Source organism: Suricata suricatta, chromosome 2 (assembly GCF_006229205.1).
Source record: "Suricata suricatta isolate VVHF042 chromosome 2, meerkat_22Aug2017_6uvM2_HiC, whole genome shotgun sequence".
Lineage (NCBI taxonomy): Eukaryota > Metazoa > Chordata > Mammalia > Carnivora > Herpestidae > Suricata > Suricata suricatta.
In genome coordinates this window covers 177,646,059-177,651,476 of record NC_043701.1, presented here as the reverse complement: position 1 = coordinate 177,651,476, position 5,418 = coordinate 177,646,059, and the positions used below count along the sequence as shown (strand labels likewise).

The 5,418-nt window shown below is 42.3% G+C and overlaps 1 protein-coding gene across 3 annotated transcripts in view; it reads right to left on the bottom strand.

Moving 5' to 3' along the window:
- The window catches only part of PLEKHA1 (pleckstrin homology domain containing A1), a 53,986-nt gene extending 48,954 nt beyond the window's left edge, over nucleotides 1-5,032 (bottom strand). Inside the window, exons 1-4 of one of the 3 annotated variants that reach the window (XM_029932727.1) lie at nucleotides 4,797-4,886; nucleotides 2,250-2,376; nucleotides 1,589-1,656; nucleotides 737-874 (exon numbers count right to left, since the gene is read on the bottom strand). The gene's annotated coding sequence lies outside the window, so the exon portion shown is untranslated. Of the gene's footprint in view, nucleotides 1-736; nucleotides 875-1,588; nucleotides 1,657-2,249; nucleotides 2,377-4,796 lie in introns of all 3 variants that reach the window. The other 2 variants (XM_029932726.1, XM_029932729.1) reach the window with 2 other exon arrangements.
- Nucleotides 5,033-5,418: the final 386 nt, after the last annotated feature.

The following is a 5,418-nucleotide window of genomic DNA, read 5'->3' as shown; positions in this document are numbered from 1 at the left end:
GGCTCAGTTGGTGTAGCTCAGAGCCTGCTTAGGATCTCTCTCCCCCCTCCCCTCTCTGCTTCTCCCAGGCTTCCTCTCTCTCAAAAAATAAAAAATAAACATTAAAAAAAACAACAACAGGGGCACCTGGGTGGCTCAGTTGACTAAGGGGCCGACTTCGGCTCAGGTCATGATCTCACAGTTGTGGGTTCAAGCCCTGCATCAGGCTTCTGTGCTGACGGCTCAGAGCCTGGAGCCTGCTTCAGATTCTGTGTCTCCCTCTCTCTGCCCTTCCCATGTTCATGCTAGGTCTCTCTGACTCTCAATAATAAATAGATGTTAAAATATAAAGGAAAAAACCCATCAGTATTTCAATGCAATCTCATCTCACTCAAAGTAGAAACCAAGGCCCCTACGCACACACAGGCCTCACCCACACACCCCCTCGCCTGATCCCAAGCCCCACCCGCCATCACTCATCTGGCCACCAGACTCCCTACTGTATCAGACAAGCTCCCCGCCGGCCTCTGAACTCCAGGATCACTCTCCCGTGAGAAAGGGACACCCCATCTCAACACTGTGTGAAGCTGCGAACGCTGGGCGCTGTACCGCCACTTCCCAGCCCCCTTTCCCGCTCCACTCTGGTCCTCAGCATCTGCCGCTAACAAGGTCCGCTGCTTACTTACCTGTTTCTAGTCCGTTTCCCCACGCCACACCGGAAAGGCCCGGGAGAGCAGTGGTTTTGTTTTGTATTTACCATTGTTTCCTCAGTGTCTAACACAGTGCCTGACACTCGGAAGCTACTCGGTAACTCTTTGTTGAATGAGTATTGAGGAGCCCATAGTTGCTTCAATATTCTTTTCCTTCACAGTTGTCTTACTCACGGACAATTAACCTGCAGTGGTACATGAGTTCCGGGCGTACGGTTCAGTGATTCAGCGTTCCATACGCTACCTAGTGCTCATCTCCCTAAGTGTCCTTTTCATCCCCTTCACCTACTTCACCCAGCCCCCAGCCCCTCCCTCCTGCTAACCACCAGTTTGTTCTCTAAAGTCAAGAGCCTGGGGCAGGCTGGGGGGTGGGAGGGAAGTTGTCTGTCTCTTTTTTTCTATGCTCATTTTTTTTGTATCTTAAATTCCACAAGGGAGTGAAATCATGTCGTATCTGTCTTTCTCTGACTTATTTCACTTAGCATAATACCCTCGAGATCCATGTTGTTGCAATGAAGTTTCTAGATAGAAAGCTGCTTTCTCCTCATTAGACAAGAAATCATTTAGCAGACTAAAACGACTGGTCTGGTTAGACAATGGAAGAAAAAGATTCAAGTACTGTATTCCTATTTGTATTTATTTGTATTTATATTTTTAGTAAAGCTACAGTGAGGCAAGAGCAGAGAAAGTTGTATTATTAAAACCTGCCCCCTCCATGTATCCTTCCGTGGAAGGTATAGTTAGACCACATAATCAGTCATAACTTAACAGATTCACAGTTAATAGTTCGTCAGGCAAGAACCAGGAAGTAGGCCAAAAAGTAAAAACAAAACGAAAATCAGAGAGAGACAGCAAAACAAAAAGAAAGAAAAATTAAATTCTGCACAGCGAGAACTTACTGGATCCACGGGGCTTCACGACAACTTGTTAACTAGTCTTGAGTGACACCAGCCTTGTGGTCCCAAACCTGCTAACAAACACAAGGCTGAGGACATAAGAACATCAACACCTGGGAGCCCACCACAGACACCCCCCCCCAACACAGGGGCGGCTCAGGCACCGTAATCAACCCTAACCCTGGCATCACTCAATGCAAGGGTGTGGGACACAAGAGAGGGAAACAACTGGAAGTCTTCCGAGTCTTTAGGGAGGACACGGGAAAGGAAGAGGGTATTCACCCAAAAGCAGTGGCCAGCCGTCTAAGCGAATCGTTCACCAGGAAGTGCCTCCAAGGAGGCCGGCCTCCCGGTCTCCAGTTCAGTGCCTACTTATGACATAGATGGCGTGACTGCTCCTGCACCTATCTGAGCAGGAGACCCAAAAAAAAAAAAAAAAAAAAAAAAAAGGAAAAAAAAATAGAAAGCAATGGAATGGCACTAAAAGGGGGCACGTTTTTGCAGCTGGCATAGCAGCATTCAGCATCACAAGGAAGTGAGTGTCCAGTGGATTAAATGAAAAGTGCAGGCGGTAGTTAGATTTGAGCTGTCTGACTGTAGAGCGAGGAGATCCTCAACCCACGTCACCCCCACACACTCCGAGGAACCAGGGAGTGGCACTGACCCCACGGAGGGCAGGAGGTGAGTGTGTAGGGTGGAAAAGGTTAACCCGCAGCACATTTCATATCCAGGAACCGCGTGCGGTGGGGAGTGTCTCTGTGAGGTCTCACCAAGGGTTCCAGTGTGGGTGCCTGTCAGTGGACACAAACGGCCTTAATCAAAAGAGGGCTTTAGCAGCACCCTGTAAGACTTGCCTTCTTCCATGTTTCTCCTTACAAGTCCCTGACCAAGTAGATCCCAGAAGAGGTGAGAGAAAGGAATTCTGGGAACACATCACAGTCCCTCTCCGCTCCAAGTACTTCAAGCAGTAAGTGGCCTGACACTGGGGTAAGAGAGGACCGGGACTTTAAATTGAATAGGGGACTGAAGGTTTAAACTGCCAAAACAGACAGATGAACTTTAACAGCAGTAAATGATGGAAAAGCGATCATTTGTCCATATGGGGCGGGGGGGGGGGGGGGGGGGGGGGGAAGATCCTACAAATCATAGCTGAAAGCAGTAAATAGTGAAAAATAAAACTGACTTCTGTTTGTTTTCACCAAGTTCAGACTGCTCAAGAACCTGACGACATATGGAACAGCATTACCGCCCTTAGAAATGAGAGGAAACACTGGACAGGAAAATTCCCACGGGGGGATTCACTGCACTGGGTAAGATGCTACATTAGAAGTCCTTCGAGAATGCTTCCAGTTCTAAGCGCCTGTGACTGTCTTTTCTTCAGGAAGAGGGTAAACTGAATACAGAATCCAGAGTTCAATGGTTAAACTAGAAAAGGCTAGGCTGTGTGGAAGGATAAAACCACAACTTTTTGGAAAATAAAACTATCACACTGACAATGATAAGGTTTCTATGTAGGAAAAAATATTTAAGACCTTCAGACTTATTTAAATGCTAAAAAGAAAATCCTAAATGGCACTAATTTTCTTTTGCAGTCAACAGAGACTTCCAATTCAAAGACAACTTATGATACAAAATCTCCAAAACATTATCTCCCTGAATCAAAGCAATTCAACTAATCAAAAGGCTTATCAAAATAAACAGCAAATATGTTTGCTTAAATGCCTTCTAGAATTATAAACTCACACATTCTTTATTACGTGGTGGCTACTGGGAAAAACATTACTTAGCGCTCAATGGTTTCATGTTAACTTATTACGCATAACAGAATCCTACTACTAAACAAGTAGCAGCAGGAATTTTTATTTTTAAATAAAAACATCCCATATTTCTATGTTTCTAAAAATAACTAAGCATTACACACAAGCATCTAAAACCACCAAGTTTCTGCCCTAAGAACTCTTTTCTGGTATCATGTCGATACCTTGCTAACGCTGTGCACTTACAAAGGTCAAAACCATTAAAATTCAATTTTAATATTTAATTACTACTGAAGCCATTTTATTATATTACTGCAAATCAGAAATGAGAGAATCGGGGCACCTGGGTGGCTCAGTCAGTTAAGCGGCTGACTTAGGCTCAGGTCATGATCTCAAGGTCTGTGGGTTGGAGCCCCACGTCGGGCTCTGTGCTGACAGCTCAGAGCCCAGAGCCGGTCTTTGAATTCTGTGTCTCCCTCTCTCTCTAACCTTCCCCTGCTCACACTGTCTCTGTCTCTCAAAAAAAAAAAAAATTAATAAATAAAAAATAAAAAAAAGAAATGAGAGAATCGTCTTGAAATTTAAAATCAAAATTTAACATTAACAAAAGTAAAATGCTCAAGCATGTGGAGAAGTAATAGTTGTCTACTACTTCGGCTCAAGCTGAAGGCTGAGACACTTACTGCTAGGGTACTTGGAGTTTCTGATCTCATAAAAGCAGAGGGTTAACTGTTACCACATCGGAATAATTACTATATTCTATTCAGAAAGTGGTATCTCTCTCCCATTCTTAAATGCCAGATTTAAACAAGGACTTAACATCAAACAATATTTCAATATCAAACTTAAATTATGCTAATAAATTATTTCACAGATTTCATTCTGAGGTTACAAATTATCAGTCAAAATAACCGTAAGTTTTACAGTATGACCATAAGAACTTTCAGTCTTAAGTCTTGTTTTTTTCTTAAGCTGCATTAGACATTTTCAGAAAAAAAACGCTGCTATAAAAATATAAAATGTTGCCATCTTTTCCAGATACTTTTCCAGGAGTCCTCAACATTGTCATATTTTGTATGTTAACAACAAGCATGGGAAGGCTGCCCACAGCGACTCTTTAGAGAAAATACCCCAATGCTATTCTTAATGTCTTTACACATTTCTAAAAAGGTCCTTCCGGCTTATGAACTCATGGCAGCTTCCTAACAATTGTATACTTATTCTGTTTCACTGTCTCTCCTAGGCTATGACAAACTCAAATTTACACATCACCTCTTCTTCCTATTTGGCTACATTGCTAAAACTGGAGAATAAAAAAGATACAAACCTGCTACTTCCCTCCTCCCCAAAGCAACCATAAAACTACTAATTAGCAAGACAAAGTACAATAGGAGGCAGTTTCAACACATGTGAATCACATCTTCTCAATGTTACAAAAGTTACCCACTACTTACCACAAACAGCGAATTCACAGCCATATCCCTTGCTATATGGCTCTCTAGTCAAGAGAAATTCATCAATGGAAACATCAAGGGTTTATGGCACTATAAAATAAATTAACCATTAACCCAAATTCTGCTAAACTTCAACATTCTTGTTTAAATACATAATTATTCTAGTATGTAATTTTCCTTGGGAGGATTTGGCCACGATAAGGATTATTTAAGCCTACTACATCTGGTGAAATATTTTTTGCCACAAGTGTATTAATATGAAAATTGGGAGTATGAGAAGCAATAGGCACTTTACTAAGAGTGAGTCTTAACTGTTTTTGAAATAACAGTTCTTCAAGTTCTTCACGTTGGGAAGAAAAATGGAGGTTTACGAAATGATTTTTTTCCAGTTTTTCTCTGTATCATATTAAAGCTTAGCCAAATTTCGCTGTCAAAAGCGTTTCAATGATATTAAAGTACCATAGAAAGCATGTAAGCTGAGCGCTTGGGGACGGGGGCAATAAAGCGGACTTGATCAGTGGTTCTAAGATTAGAGACAATAGTTACAAACCTCATACCGCGCCACTTGTTCCAGTCATTAAGCACACAGGAAATCAGATTTTCTAGCTAGAAAACTAATTCA